The sequence below is a fragment of the Muntiacus reevesi genome, chromosome 9 (genome assembly GCF_963930625.1).
Source record: "Muntiacus reevesi chromosome 9, mMunRee1.1, whole genome shotgun sequence".
Taxonomy (NCBI): domain Eukaryota; kingdom Metazoa; phylum Chordata; class Mammalia; order Artiodactyla; family Cervidae; genus Muntiacus; species Muntiacus reevesi.
The window spans coordinates 73,171,788-73,195,078 of NC_089257.1; the positions used below are offsets into that span (position 1 = coordinate 73,171,788).

Genomic DNA, 23,291 nt, shown 5'->3' on the forward strand with positions numbered 1-23,291 from the left:
CACAGAGTACTGAGTAGAGTTCCCTGTGCTATATTTTAAGAGTAGGTTCTTATTAGTCATGTATTTTATATAGAGTAGTGTGTATATGTCAACCTTGATTTCTTTAGATGTGGCTGTTTTCTGGAAGCCTCTTAAAATATAAAATGAGAAATTAGCTCTCTTATACCAACCATATGTACATACACACACTGGTCTTCTATGTTCATCTTCCTAATTAAAAAAAAATCATGTCATAACACTAAGTAGATTTCAAGATTTTAATTGCATTCAATATAAGGAGGAGTTATTACAAAGTACACTTAACCTTGAACAATGTGGGATTAGGGGTGCTGACTCCTCATGCAGTTGAACATCCAAATAGAACTTTGGACTCTCAAAACTTAACTACAGCAGCCTTACTGTAACATAAACAGATGATTAACACATATTTTGTATGTTATATGTATTATATACTATATTCTTACAATAAAGTAAGCTAGAGAAAAGAATGTTATTACAATCACAAGAAAGAGAAAATAGATTTACAGTACTGTGCTTTATTTTTTTGCCTTGGAAACGAACAGAGATCATTCTGTCATTTTTGAGATTGCACCCAAGTACTGCATTTCGGACTCTTTTGTTGACTATGAGGGCTACTCCATTTCTTCTAAGGGATTCTTGCCCACAGTAGTCATGTATGGATGTATGGTCATCTGAATTAAATTCACTATGGTTTTTCCAGTAGTCATGTATGGATGTAAGTTGGACTATAAAGAAAGCTGAGCACTGAAGGATTGATGCTTTTAAATTGTAGTGTTGAAGAAGACTCTTGAGAGCCCCTTGGACAGCAAGGAGATCAAGCCAGTCCGTCGTAAAGGAAATAGTCCTGAATATTCATTGAAAGGATTGATGCTAAAGCTGAAGCTCCAATACTTTGGCCACCTGATGGGAAGAGCTAACTCATTGGCAAAGACCCTGATACTAGGAAAGATGGAAGGCAGGAGGAGAAGGGGATGACACAGGATGAGATGATTGGACGGCATCACCAACTGGATGGAAATGAGTTTGAGCAAGCTCCGGGAGTTGGTGATGGACAGGGAAGCCTGGCATGCTGCAGTCCATGGGTTCACAGAGTCGGACACGACTGAACAACTGAACTGAATTGATGATGATACACTGATATTGAATTTCTCCGGTTACAGGAGAGTGAGGCACACCATTGTGGTTACTAGATTTTCACACAAAGACACACATACACACAGCAGATAAGTTTATTAAGTATACAGCATGATCATTTGCTATTCATTAAGTGGAAATCAATCATAAAGATCTTCATCCTCATCATCTTCACATTGAATAGACTGAGGAAGAAGAGGGATTGTTATTTACTTTCTCAGATTGGCAGAGGTGAGAGAGGTATAGGAGGTGAAGGGGGAGGTAGGAGAGGCAGGCATGCCCAGTGTAATTTTATAGAAAGATGTCATAGTTTCTGCTTGAATTTTTACTTTTTCGTTTCTCTAAAAGTGTTTCTACATGGCTCCAATCCTTCCACTGTTTAGTTTCAGTGCCTGTAGCATAGACAATTCCATGTTGTAAAAGAAGTTCAATGCAGTCTTGAATAGTAAGAACTCTTCTGCTATAATAGATTGTCTAAATGTCAATTTGTTTTCTGGCACTACTGCTTCTGTATTTTCTTTCTTATCATCTGGAACTGGTTCAGAAGCACTCATCTCCATCAGGTTGCCTTCTAATTCCTCTGATGTGGTGTCTGTTAGCCCTTGAATATCTCCAGGTTCCATATCTTGAAACCCTTCACCCCCTACCTTTTGCCACGTCCACAGTCCCATTTATGATCTCCTTGATTGTCTCTGTAATAAATTTTATGAAGTCATGGACAGCATCTGGAAACTGTTTTCTCCAGCAGGAATTTATTGTTTCAGGCTTGATGGCTTTTTCATTTCTTTTTCTGTAACCATGATGGCAACTCTCATGGTGTAGTTTTTCCAGATTTCCATGATGTTCTATTTGGTTCTCTGCTAGAATATTGACTGTCCTGTTCATAGAGTACCATGTGCAATGAGATTTAAAGGTCCTTATTGACACCCTGATCTGGAGACTGAATTAGAGATGTTGTGTTTTCATATCAGATAGACCGCTTTGATGCATTCAGTGATGAACTCATAGAGTTCTGAGTAACCAGGGACACTGTCCAATATCAAAGAATTTTAAAAGACAGTCCTTTACTGGCAAGGTACTTCCTGACTTCAGTGACAAAGCATCAATGGAGTCAATTCAGTATAAGTGTCCTGGTTGTCCAAGTCTTCTTGTACAACTAAAAGACTGACAGCTGGTATTTATCTTTTTCCTCTAAGTCTTAGGGGTTAGCATCTTTATAGTTAAGCACAGTCCTGATCATAAACTCAGCTGCATTTGTACAAACAGTAGAGTTAGCCTGTCCCTTCTTACCTTATGTCCTGGTACTTTTCTTCGTTACTAATAAATGTCCTTTGTGGCATTTTTTTCCCCAGAATAGGGCACTCTTCTCTGCACTGAGAACCAGTTGAGGCAGATAGCCTTTCCATTTTCTTCAGTGGGCATCTGAACCTGTCTATCACCTTTTAGTTGGCAGAAACTGCTGCTTCTATTATCTTTACATTTTTTAAAGCCAAACCTTTTTCTAAAAATATCAAACCATCCTTTGCTGGAATTAAAATTTTTCAGGTTTAGATTCTTTTGCTTAATGTTTTCATGTAATGACTTCACTTTTCCTTGAATCACATTAAAGTCTGTAGGTATGACTTCTTATAGCAATCCTGCCCCCACATAAAAGCTGCATTTTCAATTTATGACAAGAAGGTACTTTGCAAAAAGTGCAAGGTTTTCACACCAGATGTCAAAGCCGGAGTGAGAGCTTCACGAATTTCTTTCCTTTTTTTTTTTTTTTTTTTTTTTTTAAACAATGGTCCTTGTTGTTGTTCAGTAGCTAACTCATGTCCAAGTCTGCAACCCCATGGACTGCAGCATACCAGGTTTCCCTGTCCTTCAGTATCTCCCAGAATTTGCTCAAACTCATGTCCATTGAATCAGTGATGCCATCCAACCATCTCATCTTCTGTTGCCCTCAATCCTTCCCAGCATCAAGGTCTTTTGCAGTGAGTTGGCTCTTTGCATCAGGTGGCTAAAGTGTTAGAGCTTCAGCCTCAGTCCTTCCAATGAATGTTCAGGGTTGATTTCCTTTAGGATTGATTGGTTTGATCTCCTTGCTGTTCAACGGATTCTCAAGAGTCTTTTCCAGCACTACAATTTGAAAGCATCAATTTTTGGTGAGCCTTCCTTATGGCCCAATTCTCACATTCATATATGACTATAGGAAAAACCATAGTTTGACCATATGGATTTTGTCAGCAAAGTAGTGTCTCTGCTTTTTAATACACTGTCTAGGTTTGTATGGCTTTCCTCCCAAGGAGCAAGTGTATTTTAATGTCATGGCTGTGGTCACTGTCTATGGTGATTTTGGAGCCCAAGAAAGTAAAATCTGCCACTATTTCCATTTTTTCCCATCTATTTGCCTTGAAGTGTTGGCATAGATGCCATGATCTTAGTTTTTTGAATGTTGCCTTTCAAGCCAGCTTTTTCACTCTCCTCTTTGACCTTCATCAAGAAGCTGTTTAGTTCCTCTTCACTTTCAGACATTAAGGTGGTATCAGCTGCATATCTGAGGTTGATAATACTTTTCCTGGCAATCTTGATTCCAGTTTGTGATTCATAACAGCTTGGCATTTCACATGGTGTACTCTGCATATAAGTTAAATAAGCAGGATGACAATATACAGCCTTGATGTCTCAATTTGGAACCAGTCCATTGTTCCATTTCCAGTTCTGACTTTGCTTCTAGACCTGCATACAGGTTTCTCAGGAGGCAGGTAAGGTAGTCTGATATTCTCATCTCTTTAAGAATTCTCCACAATTTGTTGTGATCCACACAGGCAAAGGCTTTAGCATAGTCAATAAAGCAGAAGTTTTGCTGGAATTCTCTTGCTTTATTTATGATACAATGGATGTTAGCAATTTGATCTCTGGTTCCTTTGCCTTTTCTAAATCCAGCTTTTATATCTGGAATATTTTGGTTCATGTACTGTTGAGCCTAGCTTGAAGGATTTTGAGCATTACCTTGCTAGCATGAGAAATGAGCACAATTGTGCAGTAGTTTGAACATTCTTTAGTGTTGCCTTTCTTTGGGATTGGAATGAAAACTGACCTGTTTCCATCCTGTGGCCACTGCTGAGTTTTCCAAATTTGCTGGCATGTTTGGAGAGTGCAGCACTTTAACAGCATCATCTTTTAGGATTTCAAATAGGACAGCTGGAATTCCATCACCTCCACTAGCTTTGTTTGTAGTAATGAATCCTAAGGTCCACTTGACTTCACACTCCAGGATGTCTGGCTCTAGGTGAGTGACCACACTGTTGTGGTTTTCTGGGTCATCAAGACCTTTTTTTGTACAGTTCTTCTGTATATTCTTGCCACTTCTTCTTAATCTCTTCTGCTTCTGTTAGGTCCTCGCCATTTCTGTCTTTTATTGTGCCAATCTTTGGATGAAATGTTCCCTTAATATCTCTGATTTTCTTGGAGAGATCTCTAGTCTTTCTCATTCTATTGCTTTCCACTATTTCTGGCATTGTTCCCATAAGAAGGGCTTCTTATCTCTCCTTGCTATTCTTTGGAACTCTGCATTCAGAAGGGTATATGTTTCCCTTTCTCCTTTGCCATTCACTTCTTTTCTAAGCTTTTTGTAAGCCCTCCTCAGATAACCATTTTGCCTTGCATTCCTTTTTCTTTGGGATGGTTTTGATCACCGCCTCCTGTACAGTGTTATGAACCTCCATCCATAGTTCTTCAGACACTCTATCATATCTAATCCCTTGAATCTATTTGTCACTTCCACTGTATAATCATAAGGGATTTGAGTGGCGCTAGTGGTAAAGGACCCACCTACCAACGTAGGAGATGTAAGAGATTCGGATTTGATCTTTGGGTGAGGAAGATCCCCTGGAGAAGGGCATGGCAACCCACTTCAATATTCTTGCCTGGAAAATCTCATGGACAGAGGAACCTGGCAGGCTACAGTTCATAGTGTCACACAGAGTCAGACACAACTGAAGCAACTTGGCACGCATGCATACCTGAGTGACATAGTGGTTTTCCCCACTTTCTTCAATTTAAGTCTGAATTTTGCAATAAGGAGCTCATGATCTGAGCCGCAGCCACCTCCTGATCTTGTTTTTGCTGACTCTATAGAGCTTGTGCATCTTCAGCTGCAAATAATGCAATCAATCTGATTTTGGTGTTGAGTATTTGGTGATGTCTATGTGTAAAGTCATCTCTTGTGTTGTTGGAAGAGGGTGTTTGTTATGACTAGTGTGTTCTCTTGGCAAAACTGTTAGCCTTTGCCCTGCTTCATTTTTTGCTCCAAGGCCAAACTTGCCTGTTACTCCAGGTATCTTCTGACTTCCTGCTTTTGCACTTTAATCGCCTGTGATGAAAAGGACATCTTTTTTTGGGTACTAGTTCTAGAAGCTCTTATAGGTCTTCATGGAACCATTTGACTTCATCTTCTTTGGCATTAGTGGTTGGGGCATAGACAGTTGTCCTTAGACTGGATTAATTTATCTTAAAATGGCTGGTGACTGCAGCTGCAGGCTTTACTGTATGGTACATATTAAGCGATTCAACTTTTCTTGTAATGTCACGAATGCTGCTTCTTGGGAACACACACTTTCATTATCACTAGCAGCACTTTGTATGGGTGTTATTCAAGGTTTACACTAAGCATGATGAAAAATACATGAGACCCATGGGAGATCACCTTTCACTGTGATATGCAATTTATTGGAGAGATGAATTCCTCACATGGAGATGATTAGCACCACAGCATATTAAGCAGATACTCTCAACACTTGTGCTCACTGCAGTAGCAACAGTAGGTGGCTATAAATTGATTACCATGGTAAAGTCTGTTCTACAGTTAATTTTATGGAGGTATGTGTAATATTGCATCTTTACAATTGTTTACAATTCTCTTAACTGCAAATGGCACCATGTTCAGTCTGTGTGTGCATAACTTTTGATAAATTTTAAGTTTTTATAATAGATTCATGTGTATTTTATGGTAGCAAATAGATAAGATAAACTGGTATCTACATATATTTAATGCTGTCATGACAATACCTTTTTCTTTGTTTTCTTATATTTCCAGGCCATGCAGTTTACTTGTAAGTTTTTTAAAATTGTTGTAAATCTCCAAAACTTTTCCCAATATATTTATTGAAAAATATCTGCATATATATGGACCCACACAGTACCAACCATATTGTTCAAGGGTCAACTATAATTAAATGTCCAGAATAAGCCTTTTGAATCAGAAGCCAATAACCAATCATGTCACCTCCAAATTCATATTACTGTGGGTGATTGGCATTATCATAGGGTATATAATTATGGAGTATTGCTGTTGTATCATACATTTTGGGAGGATTAATATTAATATTCACATAGTAATAGATTTATTCATAATTATTCATGTTGAGTCACAGAGATAGCTTAGTTTTTTGTTTTCTTTTGCTCCCTTTCAGGGTGACATTCAAAAAATTTAAGTCAGATCATGTTACTCCTCTAGTCTAACCCTTCAGTAGCTTCCCATCACAGTTACAATAAAATTCTAACATTTAGCATGTACTGTGTAATCCCATTACCTCTCTGCTTTTATCTCCTACTACTCTTTTTTCTCTACAGTTGGCTACAGTCACACTGTCATTCTTCCTGTTCCAGCGTCCTATTTCATTGCCTTCACACTTGCTGTTCTGTCTTCCTAAAACACTCTGTGTATATAAATAGCTCACTCCACTTCATTCAAGTTTCTGCTTTAAACAGCAATGAATTAATATAGTATAGAATTTGGGTGGCTTCCCAGTTGGTGCTGGTGGTAAAGAACCTGCCTGCCAATGTAGGAGACATAAGAGATGTGGGTTCAATTCCTGGGTCAGGAAGATGCCCTGGAGGAAGGCATGGCAACCCACTCCAGTATTCTTGCCTGGAGAATTCCATAGACAGAGGAACCTGGCAGGCCACGGTCCATAGGGTTGCATAAAGTCAGAGACGAATTATGGAACTTAGCATGCACGCACATGTAGAGTTTCTAGCCTCCTTTGTCATTTATTATATTATTCCCACCAATAGGTATTTATTTAAAACTATTTTTAACCAGTGCATGATATTAATGAAAAGTTAAAATCTGCCTCTAATCCCCAACATCCATCCTGCTAAGCTCAGTCTAGACAAGACTAGTAAAGCAGCACTAAGAACAAGATTATTCAGAAGACTGAAATCCTTATGAGTGGTGTCTGATATATGTACAGAGGCATCTGTTGATGCATTTAGATTGGTAGATTCCAGTTTATATACTCCAGTTTCTAAATATTAAGCAAATGCTATTGACATTACATGAAATATATGTAACTAAATTAACACCTGAACCTGATTCTAAGACCAAACTCCTGACCCTGATTCCGAGATGAATTATCAGTGATAAAGAAACTTTTGAAAATTTTATTTCCAATGGGTTGCAGACTATTGCTTTTGAAAATAAAGTAAAAATGAATTACTAGAAAAAGAAAAAAACAAGGATCTACAAACTTACTGATTGTGTATATGTGCGTGTGTGTGTGCACACACACCACAATAATGTCAAATTGCTATAAAATCTTCAAACTACTCTCAATTTCTGTCTTTGTTTCTTCTGGTAACATATAGCCCAGAGACTGGCATAGGTTTATGGACCACATTCAAAATAGCATAGCTTTTAGGGATCCACCTACAGGAGACTCAACCCCCTCTTGCCCTCTCCCTCCCCCATCCTATTTCTGCTAACTTTTCAAGTTAAGCCTGCAGTAAATTGTCCTCCTGCTGGTGATGAACTAATTTTTAAAAAAATTTTTATTATTCAAGTAGTACATGTTCATTATAAAAGTAAATGAAAATAAACATTTTAAATTCCTCCTTAATTCTATCATCACTATCAACATTCATATTCATATGTACATAGTTGTGCGTATAGATGTGTTTGTGCTCAGTTGCACATTCCTGTCCAACTCTGCAGCCCTCCAGGCTCCTTTGTCCATAGAGTTTGCCAGGCAAGAATACTGGAGTGGGTTGCCATCTCCTATTCCAGAGAATCTTCCCAACCCAGGAATTGAACCCATGACTCTTGCATCTCCTGCATTGGCAGGCGGATTCTTTATCACTGTACCACCTACAGTTATCTATTTGAATAGAGCAGGGAGAAGCTAACATACATAACTTTTGCAACTGTTTAATAAACTGCTTTTTGAAAACTGACATCATAATATGAAACATTTTCCATGTCAGTGTGTGCATTTACAGCATCATTTTGAATATTCTCATAGGATTCTATTGTTATGTTATTGTTTCTATTGATTCTGTTGTTATTGTTATGACAGCATCATAATTTATTTAACCAACTTCCTATTCTGTTAGCCAGCATATTATTTATTGATCAGCTATTCTCTAGCTACAATTGAGAATGTTTTGAGGGAAATTATCCATTTTGCATGAATTAACACAGGAAGCCAGACATCCCTGTCTTTCACTATCTCTTGGAGTTTGCTCAAACTCATGTCCATTGAATCAGTGATGCCATCCAACCAACTCATCCTCAATTCATCCCCTTCTCCTGCCCTCAGTCTTTCCCAGTGTCAGGGTCTTTTCCAGTGAGTCAGCTCTTAGCATCAGATGGCCAAAGTGTTGGAGCTTCAGCTTCAGCATCACTTTCCAATGAATATTCAGGGTTGATTTCCTCTAGGATTGATTGGTTTGATCTCCTTGCTGTCCAAGGGATTTTTAAAAGTCTTCTCCAGCACCACAGTTTGAAAGCATCAATTTTTCAGTGCTCAGCATTCTTTATGGTCCAACTCTTACATGACTACGGGAAAAACTATAGCTTTGACCATATGGACTTTTGTTGGCAAAGTGATGTCTCTGCTTTTTAATATGCTGTCTAGCTTTGTCAACGCTTTTCTTCCAAGGTTAAGTGTCTTTAATTTCATAGCTGCAGTCACTGTCCACAGTGATTTTGGAACCCAAGAAAATAAAATTTGTCAGTTTCAATTTATTTATGTCTTCTTTTATTTCGTTCAGCAATGTTTTGTAGTTTTCAATGAACAAGTCTTTAACTTCCTTAGTAAAGTTAATTCCTCAGTATAATATTTTATTTTCTTTTATGCTATTGTAAATAACTATTTTTATAATTTCCTTTCCAGAATGTTCATTGTTAGTGTATATTAATAGAAATGCAACTGACTTTTGTGTGCTGACTTTGTATCCTACTACTTTGATGAATTTATTTAATAGGACCAGAAGCGTTTTTTTGTGGAATCTTTAAGGTTTTATACATATAAGATGTTTTCTGTGAACGGAGATAATTTTACTTTTTCCTTTCCAATTTGATGCCTGTATTTCTCTATCTTGCCAAATTACTCTGGCTAGATCCATGAGTATTATGTTGAAAAAAAAGTTTCAAAATTGGATATCCTTGCTTTATCCTGCTTTCAGAGTAGTTGCAGCCTTTCACCACTGGGTATAATGTATACTATGTATAATGTATACTGGTATAATGTATTCTGTGTAATTTTAATTTATGATTTTAATATGTTGAGCTGGTTTCCTTCTATTCCAAATTTATTGAGGAGTATTATCATGAAAGGATGTTGAATTTTATTAACTGCTTTTCTTACATCAATTGAGATAATTATGTAGGTTTTTCCTTCATTCTGTTAATGTTCTATATTGATTGATTTTTAATACAGTCTAGTAGGAAAAATAGATAAATAAATGAAATCAATAAAACTTCAGTGGTGGCCTACAGGAAATACAATATTTACCATCTGAGGTGTAGTCAGATCAATACTAGTTGAGGTCCTAAGACTATGCTTAGAGGTAGACACAGTCCCTACATCCCTAATGTTAATTCCGATCCAGATTAAGGTAGATGTTATAGGACTTCATCTTAAAACTTCTATTACATGACCTCTGGGCTTTATGATTTGTATATTTTTCTACTAATTGGGCCCCTGGGTTGGGAAGATCCCCTGGAGAAGGGAAAGACTACCCACTCCAGTATTCTGGCCTGGAGAATTTCATGGACTTTATAGTCCATGGGGTCACAAAGAGTCAAACACAACTAAGTGACTTTCACACACACGCGCGCGCACACACACACACTACTAATTGAGGACTCAGAGATTACATCTTGTTATATGACAGCTATCAGATGGGATAATCCATTGTTCTAAGTGAAAATTGATACTTTTTTTTACAATTCACTTTATGTAAACTAAAGAAAAAACACCAAAAAGTGATTTAACCTATTTCTCCCACACTCCACTGTCTCTCCACCTCTGGAAGTTACCAGTCTGTTCTCTGTATTTTTAAGCTTGGTTTTTTAATTTACTTATTATTTTAGATTTTATATATAAAAGAGATCATATAGTATTTGTCCTTCTCTGACTTATTTCACTTACCGTAATGCTCTTGAGGTCTGTTCATCTTGTCACAAATAGAAAATTTTTCTTTTTGTTTTATGGCTGAGTTATATTCCATTGTGTATATATTCCACATCTTGTTTATCCATTCATCCATCCTTGGAATACTTAGGTTGTTTCCACATCTTGGCTACTGTAAATAATGCCACAATGAACATGAGGTGTATATATCTTTTTGAGTTAGTGTTTTCATTTTCTTCAGACAAATGCTTAGAAGTAGAATTGCTGGGTCATATGGTAGTTATATTTTTATTTTTTTGAGGAAACTTCATACTGTTTTCTATAGTGCTTGTACAAATTTACATTCTGCCAATAGTGCACAATGTAGAGAAAAGGGTTTCCTTTTCTCTACATCCTCACCAACACTTATTATTTCTAGTCTTTTTTATAATACCCATTCTAACAGGTGTAAGGTGATATCACGTTGCTATTTTGATTTACATTTCCCTGATGATTAAGTATGTAGAGCATCTTTTTATGTACCTGTTGGCCATCTGTATTCTTCTGGGAGAATGTATATTCAGATCTTCTGCCCACTGGTAAATTGGATTGTTTGTTTGTTATTGAGTTATATGAGTTTTAAAACATATTTTGGATACTAGCCCCTTATCAGATATATGACTTACAAATATTTTCTCCCATTCAGTAGTTTACCTTTTCATTTTGTTGATGGTTCCTTTGCTCAGAAGCTTTTAGTTTAATATAGTCCCACTTGTTTATTTTTGCCTTTTTGTTGCTTTTGGTGCCATATACAAAAGTCATTACCAAAACCTATGTCAAGGGGCTTACCACCTGTGTTTCCTTCCAGAGTTTTATGGTTTCAGATCTTATGTTCAAACTTTTAACCCATTTTGTTTGTTTTCTTCTTAATATATATCTTTCATTGAAGTATCATTGACTTATAATGTTTTAGATCCACAGCAAGGTGATTCAGCTTTACATATACACATATATTATTTTATATTACTTTCCATTATAGGTTATTATAAGATATTGACTACAGGTCTCTACACTATACAATAAACCTCTGTGGCTTGTTGCGTATCTATTTTTAATTAGAAATCTAGCATTCTATCCATACTAAGTCAAACAAGTGGAATCAAAGTCATGAATGTTTAACAAAAGTTCATCAGTTTTCTAAAGTATATATATTATACATATATATATGTATGTATACAGATCACAATAAACTGTGGAAAATTCTGAAAGAAATGGGAATACCAGACCATCTGACCTGCCTCTTGAGAAATCTGTATGCACGTATGCAGAAATCTGTATGCAGGTCAGTTAGAACTGGACATGGAACAACAGACTGGTTCCAAATAGGAAAAGGAGTACGTCAAGGCTGTATATTGTCACCCTGCTTATTTAACTTATATGCAGAGTACATCATGAGAAATGCTGGGCTGGAAGAAGTACAAGCTGGAATCAAGATTGCCAGGAGAAATATCAATAACCTCAGATATGCAGATGATACCACTGTAATGGCAGAAAGTGAAGAAGAACTAAAGAACCTCTTGATGGAAGTGAAAGAGGAGAGTGAGAAAGTTGGCTTAAAGCTCAGCATTCAGAAAACAAAGATCATGGCATCCATTCCCATCATTCATGGCAAATAGATGGAGAAACAGTGGAAACAGTGGCTGACTACTTTTTTGGGCTCCAAAATCACTGCAGATGGTGATTGTAGCCATCAAATTAAAAAACACTTACCCCTTGGAAGGAAAGTTAAGACCAACCTAGACAGCATATTAAAAAGCAGAGACATTACTTTGCCAATGAAGGTCCGTCTAGTCAAGGTTATGGTTTTTCCACTAGTTATGTATGGATGTGAGAGTTGGACTATAAAGAAAGCTGAGTGCTGAAGAATTGATGCGTTTGAACTGTGGTGTTGGAGAAGACTCTTGAGAGTCCCTTGGACTGCAAGGAGATCCAACCAGTCTATCCTTAGGGAGATCAGTCCTGGGTGTTCATTGGAAGGACTGATGTTGAGCTGAAACTCCAATACTTTGGCCACCTGATGCGAAGAGCTGACTCATTTGAAAAGACCCTGATGCTGGGAAAGATTGAAGACAGGAGGAGAAGGGGATGACAGAGGACGAGATGGTTGGATGGCATCACCAACTCAATGGACGTGAGTTTGGGTAAACTCCGGGAGTTGGTGATAGACAGGGAGGCCTGGTGTGCTGCAATCCATGGAGTCTCAAAGAGTCATACATGGCTGAGCTACTGAACTGAACTGAACTGAACAGTCTTCTGGTGAAATCTTAGGGTTTTCGTTGTATAATATCATATAGTATCATGCAATCGGTGTGAAGTGACAGTTTTACTTCTTCTGCTCCAATTTGGATAACTTTTATTTTTTTTCCCTTAGCTAAATGCTCTGGTTAGGACTTCTAATACTATGTTGAATAAAAGTGCTAATTATGGGCATCCTTGTTTTATTCCTGATCTTTAATGAAATGCTTTCAGTATTTAACTATTGAGTATGATGTTAGCTGTGATATTTTCATGTATGACCTTTATAATGTTGAAATATGTTCCTCTCTATATGGGCTTTTAAAAACAGAAACATTGCTTTGCCAACAAAGGTCTGTCTGGTCAAAGCTGTGGTTTTTCCAGTAGTCATGTATGGATGTGAGAGTTGGACTATAAAGAAAACTGAATGCCGAAGAATTGATGCTTTTGAACTGTGGTGTTGGAGAAGACTCTTGAGAGTCCCTTGGACTGCAAGGAGATCCAACCAGTCCATCCTAAAGGAAATCAGTCCTGAATATTCATTGGAAGGACTGATGCTGAAGCTGAAACTCCAGTACTTTGGCCACCTGATGTGAAGAACTCACACATTTGAAAAGACCCTGATGCTGGGAAAGATTAAAGACAGGAGAAGAAGGGGATGACAGAGGATGAGATGGTTAGATGGCATCACCGACTCAATGGACATGAGTTTGGGTAAACTGCGGGAGTTGATGATGGACAGGGAGGCCTGGCATGCTCCAGTCCATGGGGTTGCAAAGAGTCAGACATGACTGAGCGACTGAACTGAACTGATATTGGCTTTGTTGAGAACACTGATTGATATTTCTATTGTGAACTATCTTTGCATTCCAGGAATAGATCCAGTTTGCTCATTGTGACAATAATGATGATTTTAATGTGCTGCTGTATTCTCTTTGCTAGTATTTTTGCATCAGTATTCATAGGGATACTGGTCTATAGTTTCCTTTTCCTGTAGTGTCTTTATCTGGCTTTGGTGTCAAGATAAAGCTGGCCTCCCAGAATGAGTTAGGAAGTGTACCCTCCTTTTCAATATTTTGGAAAACCTTGAGAAGAATTGGTTCTTCTTTAAATGTTTTGTAGAGTTCACTAGTGAAGGCATCAGGTCCAGGGCTATTACTTGTCAGGAGATTTTTAATTCAATCTTTTTACTAGATGCAAAAAAAAAGCATTTGACAGAATTCACCATCCGTTCATGATCAAAGCTCTCACCAACGTGGGGATAGAGGGAGCATATCTCAACATAATAAAGAATATAACATTTGCAGCAAACCCACAGCTGACATCAGCCTCAATGGTAAAAATCTAAAAGACTTCCCATTAAATTCAGGAACCAGAAAGGGATGCCCACTCTTACCACTTATATTTAACATAGTATTGAAAGTCCTTGGGGCTTCCCTGGTGGGTCTTGTTCACAGCAATCAGATAAGAAAATGAAATAAAATGTAGAGAAGAGGTAAAACTGTCACTATTTGCAAGTGACATAGAGAATCCTATAATCTCCACCCCAAAACTACTAGAATAATAAACAAGTTTAGCAAGGTTGCAGAATATAAGAGAAGTATACAGAAATCTGTTATTTCTGAAATATCAGAAAGTGAAAGGAAAAAATCCATTTAAAAATTACATCCAAGAAAAGTACATAGGAATAAACTGAAACCAAGGAGACCTATACTCTGACAGTCTCCAGAGAAAGACCTATACTCTGAAAAATATAAAACACTGATGAAGGAAACTGAAGATGATTCAAAGAAATGGAAAGATATACCATGGTATTAGATTGGAAGAATTAATATTGTTAAAGTGGCCATAGTACCCAAAGCAATACATAGATTTAATTCAGTCCCTATCAATATACCCATGACAATTTTCATAGAACTAGAATAATCCTAAAATTTATATACACGTGATGAGAGCTCAAGATGGTAGAGTAGGAAATGAGCCAGTCCCTTCTTATGAAACCACTAAAATCACAACAAACTACTAAATAACCATTGGTGGGGTGGTGGTGGGGGAACCACTGGAACCTACTAAAAAAGATACTCTACATCAACAAAATGAAGAAGCCACAACATGATGGTAGGACAGGCACAATCACGATAAAATCAAATCCCATATCCATTGGTGGGCTACCCACAAGTTGGAAAACAATTGTACCAGAGAGTTTATCCCACAGGAGTGAAAGTGCTGAACCCCACGTCTGGCTTCCCAGCCTGGAGATCCAGCAATGGGAGGAATCCCCAGAGAATCTGGCTTTGAAGCCTGGTGGGGTTAGATAATAGGACTTCCACAGAACTTCTGGGAAAAGAAATCCCACACTTAGAGGATACACACAAAGTCTCATGTGCACTAAAATACGGGGGGGGTGGGAGGGGGGGTGGGGAAGTGACCCATAAGAATATTGACCTACCTGCTAATACTGACCTAACAATATTGACCTACCTTCTGCAGAGGTCGGGGGTAGCTGTGGCTCACTGCAGGGACAAAGACACTGGCAGTAGCAGTTTTCAGAAGTACCCATCGCCATGAGCCCTCCTGGAATGCGCCATTAACCCCACCAAACAACCTGTAGGCTCCAGCGCTGGGTCACCTAAAGCCAAACAACCAACAGAGCAGGAACACAGTCCCGCCTATCAGCAGACAAGTGACTTAAACTCTTCCTGAGCATGGCCCTTCCAACCAGAGAGACAAGACCCAATTGCACCCACCACTGAGCAGGAACCAGCCCATCCCATCAGGAAACCTGCACAAACCTCTAAGACAACCTTATCCCACAGAGGCAGACAGTAGAAGCAAGAACTACAAACCTACAGACTGTGGAACAGAAACAACAATCACAGAAAGTTAGTCAAAGTAAGACAGCAGAGGACTTTGTCCCAGATGAATGAATAAGATGAAACCCCAGAAGAACAACTAAGTCAAGTGGAGATAGCCAACCTATCAGAAAAAGAATTCAGAATAATAATAGTGAAGATGATCCAAGATATTAGAAAAAGAATAGAGGCAAGGATCAAGAAGATGCAAGAAATGTTTAACAAAGACCTAGAAGAACTAAAAGAGAGGAGCAGTGACCCCACAAGAGACTGACCCACACTTGCCTATGAGTGTCCAGGAGTCTCCGGAGGAGGCGTGAGTTGGCGGTGGCCTGCTGTAGGGGCAGAGGCACTGAGTGCAGCAGTGCGTGCATGGGACTTCTTGAAGGAGGTCGCCATTATCTTCATTACCTCCACCATAGTTTGGTCTCAGGTCAAACAACAGGGAGAGAACATAGCCCCACCCATCAATAGAAAATTGGATGAAAGATTTACTGAACATGGCCCCACCCATCAGAACCAGAGCCTGTTTCCCCCAGTCAGTCTCTCCCACAGTCAGTCTCTCCCATCAGGAAGCTTCCGTAGCCTCTTATCCTTATCCATCAGAGGGCAGACAGAATGAAAACCACAATCACAGAAAATTAATCAAACTGATCACATGGACCACAGCCTTGTCTGACTCAATGAAACTATGAGCCATGCCATGTAAGGCCACCCAAGATGGACAGATCATAGTGGACAGTTCTGACAAAAATATGACCCACTGGAGAAAGGAATGGCAAACCACTTCAGTATTCTTGCCTTGAGACCCCATTAACTGTATGAAAAGACAAAAAGATAGGACACTGAAAGATGAAATCCCCTGGTCGGTAGGTGCCCAATATGCTACTGGAGAAGAGTGGAGAAATAACTCCAGAATGAAGAGACAGAGTCAAAGCAAAAACAACGCCCACTTGTGGATGTGACTAGTAATGGAAGTAAAGTCCGATTCTGTAAAGAAGAATATTGCATAGGAACCTGGAATGTTAGGTCCATGAATCAAGGTAAATTGAAAGTAGCAAACAGGAGATGGCAAGAGTGAACATCGACATTTTAGGAATCAGTGAACTGAAATTGACTGGATTGGGTGAATTTAACTCAGATGACCTTTATATCTACTACTGTGAGCAAGAATCCCTTAGAAGAAACGGAGTAACCCTCATTGTCAATAAGAGTCTGAAATGCAGTGTTTGGGTGCAGTCTCAAAAACAACAGAATGATTTCTGTTCGTTTCCAAGGCAAACCATTCAGTATCACAGTAATCCAAGTCTATGCCCCAACCACTAATGCTGATGAAGCTGAAGTTGAATAATTCTATGAAGATGTACAAGACCTTATAGAACTAACACCCCAAAAAAATGTCCTTTTCATCATAGGGGACTGGAATGCAAAAGTAGAAAGTCGAAAGATACCTGGAATAACAGGCAAGTTTGGCCTTGGTGTACAAAAGACTAACAGAGTTTGGCCAAGAGAACAAACTGATCATAGCAAACACCCTCTTCCAACAACACAAGAGATGACTTTACACATGGACTTCTCCAGATGATCAATACTGAAATCAGATTGATTATATTCTTTGCAGCCAAAGATGGAGAAGCTCTCTACAATCAGCAAAGACAAGACCAGGAGTTGACTGTGACTCAGATCATGAACTCCTTATTGCCAAATTCAGACTTAAATTGAAGAAAGTAGGGAAAACCACTAGACCATTCAGGTATGACCTAAATCAAATACCTGACAGTTATACAGTGGAAGTGACAAATAGATTCAAGGAATTAGATCTGATAGAGTCCCTGAAGAACTATGGGCAGAGGTCCATGACATTGTACAGGAGGCAGTGATCAAGACCATTCTCATGAAAAAGAAATGCAAAAATGCAAAATGGTTGTCTCAGGAGGCCTTACAAATGGATAAAAAAGAAGAGAAAGTAAAGACAAAGGATAAAAGGAAAGATATACCAATTTGAATGCAGAGTTCCAAAGAATAGCAAGGAGAGATAAGAAAGCTTTTCTAAACAATCAGCGCAAAGAAATAGAGGCAAACAATAGAATGGGAAAGACTAGAGATCTCTTTGAAAATTAGAGATACCAAGGGAACATTTCATGTAAAGATGGGCACAATAAAGGACAGAAGCAGTATGGACCAAACAGAAGCAGAAGATATTAAGAAGAGGTGGCAAGAATACCCAGAAGAACTAAACAAAAAAGATCTTAATGGCCCAGATAACCATGATGGTGAGATCATTCACCTAGAGCCAGACATCCTGGAATGTGAAATCAAGTGGACCTTAGGAAGCATCACTACAAACAAAGCTAGTGGATGTGATGGAATTCCAGTTGAACCATTTCAAATCCTAAAAGATGATGCTGTGAAAGTGCTGCACTCAATATACCAGCAAATTTGGAAAACTCAGCAGTGGCTATTGGACTGGAAAAAGGACAGTTTTCATTCCAATCCCAAAGAAAGGCAATGCCCAAGAATGTTCAAACTATCACACAGTTGCACTCATCTCACACGCTAGCAAAGTAATGCTCAAACTTCTCCAAGCCAGGCCTCAACAGTACGTGAATCATGAACTTCTAGATGTTCAAACTAGATTTAGAAAAAGCAGGAGAACCAGAGATCATATTGCCAACATCCATAGGATCATTGAAAAAGCAAGAAAGTTCCAGAAAAACATCTACTTCTGCTTTATTGACAATACCAAAGCCTTTGACTGTGTGGATCACAACAAATTGTAGAAAATTCTTCAAGAGACGGGAATACCATACCACCTTACTTGCCTCCTAAGAAAACTGCATGCAGGTCAAGAAGCAATTAGAACCAGATATGGAACAATGGACTGTTTCCTAATTGGGAAAGAATATACATCAATTCTTTGTATATTGTTGCCCTGCTTATTTAAGTTCTATGTAGAGTACATTATGTGAAATGCCAGGCTGGATGAAGCACATGCTGGAATGAAGATTGCTGGGAGAAATATCAATAACCTCAGATATGCAGATGACACCACTTTATGGCAGAAAGCAAAGAAGAACTAAAGAGCCTCTTGATGAAAGAGAAAAAGGAGAGTGAAAAAGCTGACTTAAAAAACATTCAGAAAACTAAGATCATGGCATCTGGTCCCATCACTTCATGGCAGATAGATGGGGAAACAATGGAAACAGTGACAGACTTTATTTCTTGGACTCCAAATCACTGCAGATGATGACTGCAGCCATGAAATTTAAAAATGTTTGCTCCTTGGAAGAAAAGCAATTACCAACTTAGATAGTATATTAAAAAGCGGAGACATTACTTTGTCAACAAAGGTCCATCTAGTCAAAGCTATGTTTTTTTCTGGTAGTCATGTATGGATGTGAGAGTTGGACTATAAAGAAAACTGAGTGTCAAAGAATTGATGCTTTTGAACTTTGGTGTTGGAGTAGACTGTTGAGAGTCATGGACTTTTTCAAAATTCCTGAGATATGCAGATGAGCAGAAGATGCCACCATTATGGCAGAAAACCATGATTTTAAAAGACTCTTCCTCTTTGGAAGAAAAGCCATAACCAACCTAGACAACATATTAAGAAGCAGAGACATTACTTTGCTGATGAAGGTCCATATAGTGAAAGCTGTGGTTTTTCCAGTTTCATGTATGGACCATAAAGAAGGCTTAGCATTGAATAATTGATGCTTTTGAACTTGGTGTTGGAGAAGACTCTTGAAAGTCCCTTGGACTGCAAGGAGATCAAATCAGTCAATCCTAAAGGAAACCAGTCCTGAATATTCTTTGGAAGGACTGATGCTGAAGCTGAAACTCCAGTACTTTGGCCACCTGAGGGGAAGAACTGACTCATTGGAAAAGGCCCTGATGCTGGAAAAGATTGAAGGCAAGAGGAGAAGGGACAACAGATAATGAGATTGTTGAATGGCATCACTGACTCGATGGACATGAATTTGAGCAAGCTCCAGGAGTTGGTGATGGACATGGAAGACTGGTGTTCTGCAATCCATGGTGTCACAAAGAGTTGGACAGGACTGAGCAACTGAACTGAACTGAGAAAGTTGGCATGAGGAAACCTACCTCAATACAGTGAAGGTCATATACAATAAACCTACAGCTAGCATCATACTTAATGATGAAAAGCTGAAAGAATTTCCTCTAAGGTCAGGAATAGTCCACTCTTGCCCCTTTATTCCGCATGGTTTTGGAAGCCCTAGTTATGGCAATCAGAAGAAAAAGAAATAAAGGAAATGCAGATTGGAAAAGAAAAAGTTAAACTGTCACACTTTGCAGATGACGTGATACAATATATAGAAAATCCTAAAGACACTATCAAAAACTATGAGAGCTCATCAGTGAATTTGGTAAAGTTACAGGTTACAAAATTAATACAAAAATCTGTTGCATTGCTGTACACTACAATGAAAGAGAAATTAAGCAAACAATCCCATTTACCATTGCAACAAAAAGAATAAAATGCCTAAGAATAAACCTACCTAAGGAGACAACAGCCCCCTACTCCAAAAACTGTGACACTGAAGAAAGAAATCAAAGATGACAAAATAGATGGAAAGATAAACCATCCTCTTGGATTGGAAGAGTCAGTATTGTCCAAATGACTATACTGCCCAAGGAAATTTAATGATTCAGGGAATCCATATAAAATTACCAATGGCATTTTTCACAGAACTAGAACAAAAAAATCTTAAAATTTGTATGAAGATACAAAAGACCCCTAATAGTGAAAGCAATATTGAGAAAGAAAAACAGAGCTGGAGAAATAAGGCTCCCTGACTTCAGACTCTACAATGCTGTAAGTCATCCAGTCATTATGGTACTGGCCAAAAATATAAATATAGATTAACAGAACAGGATAGAAAGTCTAGAAATAAGCCCATACACCTATGATCACTTAATCTTCAACAAAGGAGCAAGACTCTGCAATGAAGAAAAGATAGTCTCTGCAATAAATGGCCCTGGGAAAATTGGACAGTTACATGTAAAAATAATAAAATTAGAACATGCTCTAACACCATACACTAAAGTCAAATGGATTAAAAATATAAATGTAAGACCAGACACTATAAAAGTCTTAGAAGAAAACCTAAACAGAACACTCTGAGATAAATTGCAGCAAAATTTTTTTCTGCCTCCCAGTGTAATGGAAATAAAACCAAAAATAAATAGGACTAATTAAACTCAGAAACTGTTGCACATCAAAGGAAATGATAAACAAAACTAAAAGGTAACCTATAGAATGGGAAAAAATATTTGCTAATGATGTGACCAACAAGGGATTAGTCTCCGAATTTACAAATAGTTCATGGAGCTTAATATCATAAAAACAATCCAATTAAAAGATGGGCAGAAGACCTAAGTAGACATTTCTCCAAAGAATACATACCTATAGCCATGAAGCACATGAAAACATGTTCAACATTACTTAGAGAAATGCACATCAAAACTACAATGAGATATCACCTCACACCAGTCAGAACTGCTATCATTAAAAACAAACAAACAAACAAACAAACCAGAAACAGTAAATGTGGGAGAGGGTGTGGATAGAAGGTAACCCTCTTATACTGTTGGTGGGAATGTAAACTGGTGAGCTACTTTTGAGAACAGTATAGAAGTTTCTTCAAAAACTAATAGTACAGCTAACATAATCCTGCAATCCCACTCCTGGGCATACATCAAGGTAAAAACAGGTATCCAAAAGGATTAGTGCACCTTTTTATAGCAGCACTGTTTAAAATATCAAAGACATGAAAGCAACAGAAATGTCCCATCAAAAGGTGAATGGATAAAGATGTGTACATATATACAATGGACTATTACTCAGCCATTAAAAGGAATGAACTAATGCCACTTGCAAGCAACATGAATGGACCTAGAGTGAAGTAGGTCATACTGAGTGAAGTAGGTCAGACAGAGAACAACTAATATTGGATGATTTTGCTTATATGTGGAATCTAAAAAAAAAAAAAATGATACAAATGAACTTATTCACAGAACGGAAACAGATTCATAAACTTATAGAATGAATTTATGGTTACCAGAGGGGAAGGATGGTGGAGGAGGAATAGTTAGGGAGTTTGAGACTGACATGTACACATTACTATATTTTAAATGGATAACCAACAAGGACCTATTGTATAGCACCAAGACCTGTTCTCAATATTTATAACAGTCTAAATGGGAAAAGTATTTGAAAAAGAATAGATATATGTATATGTATAATTCAAGCACGTTGTATACCTAGAACTAACACATCATTAATCAACTATACTTCAAGATAAAATAAAAAGTTAAAATAAATTTTAAATGGAACCGCAAAAGATCCTGAATTCTGAAAACAATCCTGAGAAAAAAGAACAAAGCTGAAGGCATAACCTCCAGACCTCAGATAATACCATACAGTCATTGTAACAGTTTGGTATTGGCACAAAAACAGACATATGGATCAATGGAAAAGAATAGAGAGCCCAGAATTAAACCCACACATCTACCATCAGTTAATTTACAACAAAGGAGGCAAGAATACACCATGAAGAAAAGACAGTCTCTTCAACAAGTTATTTTGGGAAAACTGAACAGTCACTTGTAAAACAATGACATTTAGGACATTTCCTCACACCATATACAAAAACTCAAAATGGTTTAAAAACTAAATTTAAAGCTTAAAATCATAAAGTTCCTAGAAGAGAAGATAGGCAGAATACTCTTAGATATAAATTACAGCAATATTTTCTTGGATCATTCTTCTAAGGCATAAGAAATAAAAGCAAAAATAAAAGCAAACCCCACATCGGCCATAATTAAAAGCTTTTACACAGCAAAAAAACCCCATCAACAAAACTAAAAGACAACCTGCAGAATGGGAGAAAATATTTGCAAATGGTATAAACAATAGCAGTAATATTCAAAATAGGTAAATAATTCCTACAGCTCAATATAAAAAAACAAATAATCCAATGTAAAATATAGGCAGAAGACCTGAATAGACATTTAGAAGACAGACCCGTGGCTAACAGGCACTTAAAAAGATGATCAACATTGCTAATCATCAGAGAGATGCAAATCAAAACTATGAGATATTATCTCATATCTGTCAGGATAGCTATCATCAAAAAGTCTACAAGTAACAGATGTTGGTGAGGTTGTGAAGAAAAGGGAACCCTCATACACTGTTGGTGGGAATGTAAATTGGTGCAGCTAATGTGGAAAACAGTATGGAGGTTCCTCAAAAAACTAAAAATAGAACTATTATATGATCCAACAATTCCACTGCTGTTTCATTTTCAAAGAAAATGAAAACAAGAATTCAGTAAGATGTATGCACCCCACTATTTTTAGCAGCATTATTTATATTTGCCATGATAGTGAATCAACCTACATGTCCATCCACAGATAAATGGATAAAGAAGATGTGATATGCATATATATATATATAGTGGAATATTACTTGACTATAAAAAGGACAATTTCTGCCATTTGCAATGTGAATGGACCTAGAGATTATTATGCTTAGTGAAAAAGTCAGACAAAAACAAATACTCTATATTATCACTTATATGCT

General features: G+C 37.7%; 1 protein-coding gene across 7 annotated transcripts in view; it reads left to right on the forward strand.

The window, feature by feature from the left end:
• The window catches only part of C9H11orf65 (chromosome 9 C11orf65 homolog), a 107,721-nt gene that overhangs the window by 21,862 nt on the left and 62,568 nt on the right, over positions 1-23,291 (forward strand). The gene's annotated exons all lie outside the window — the stretch shown is intronic.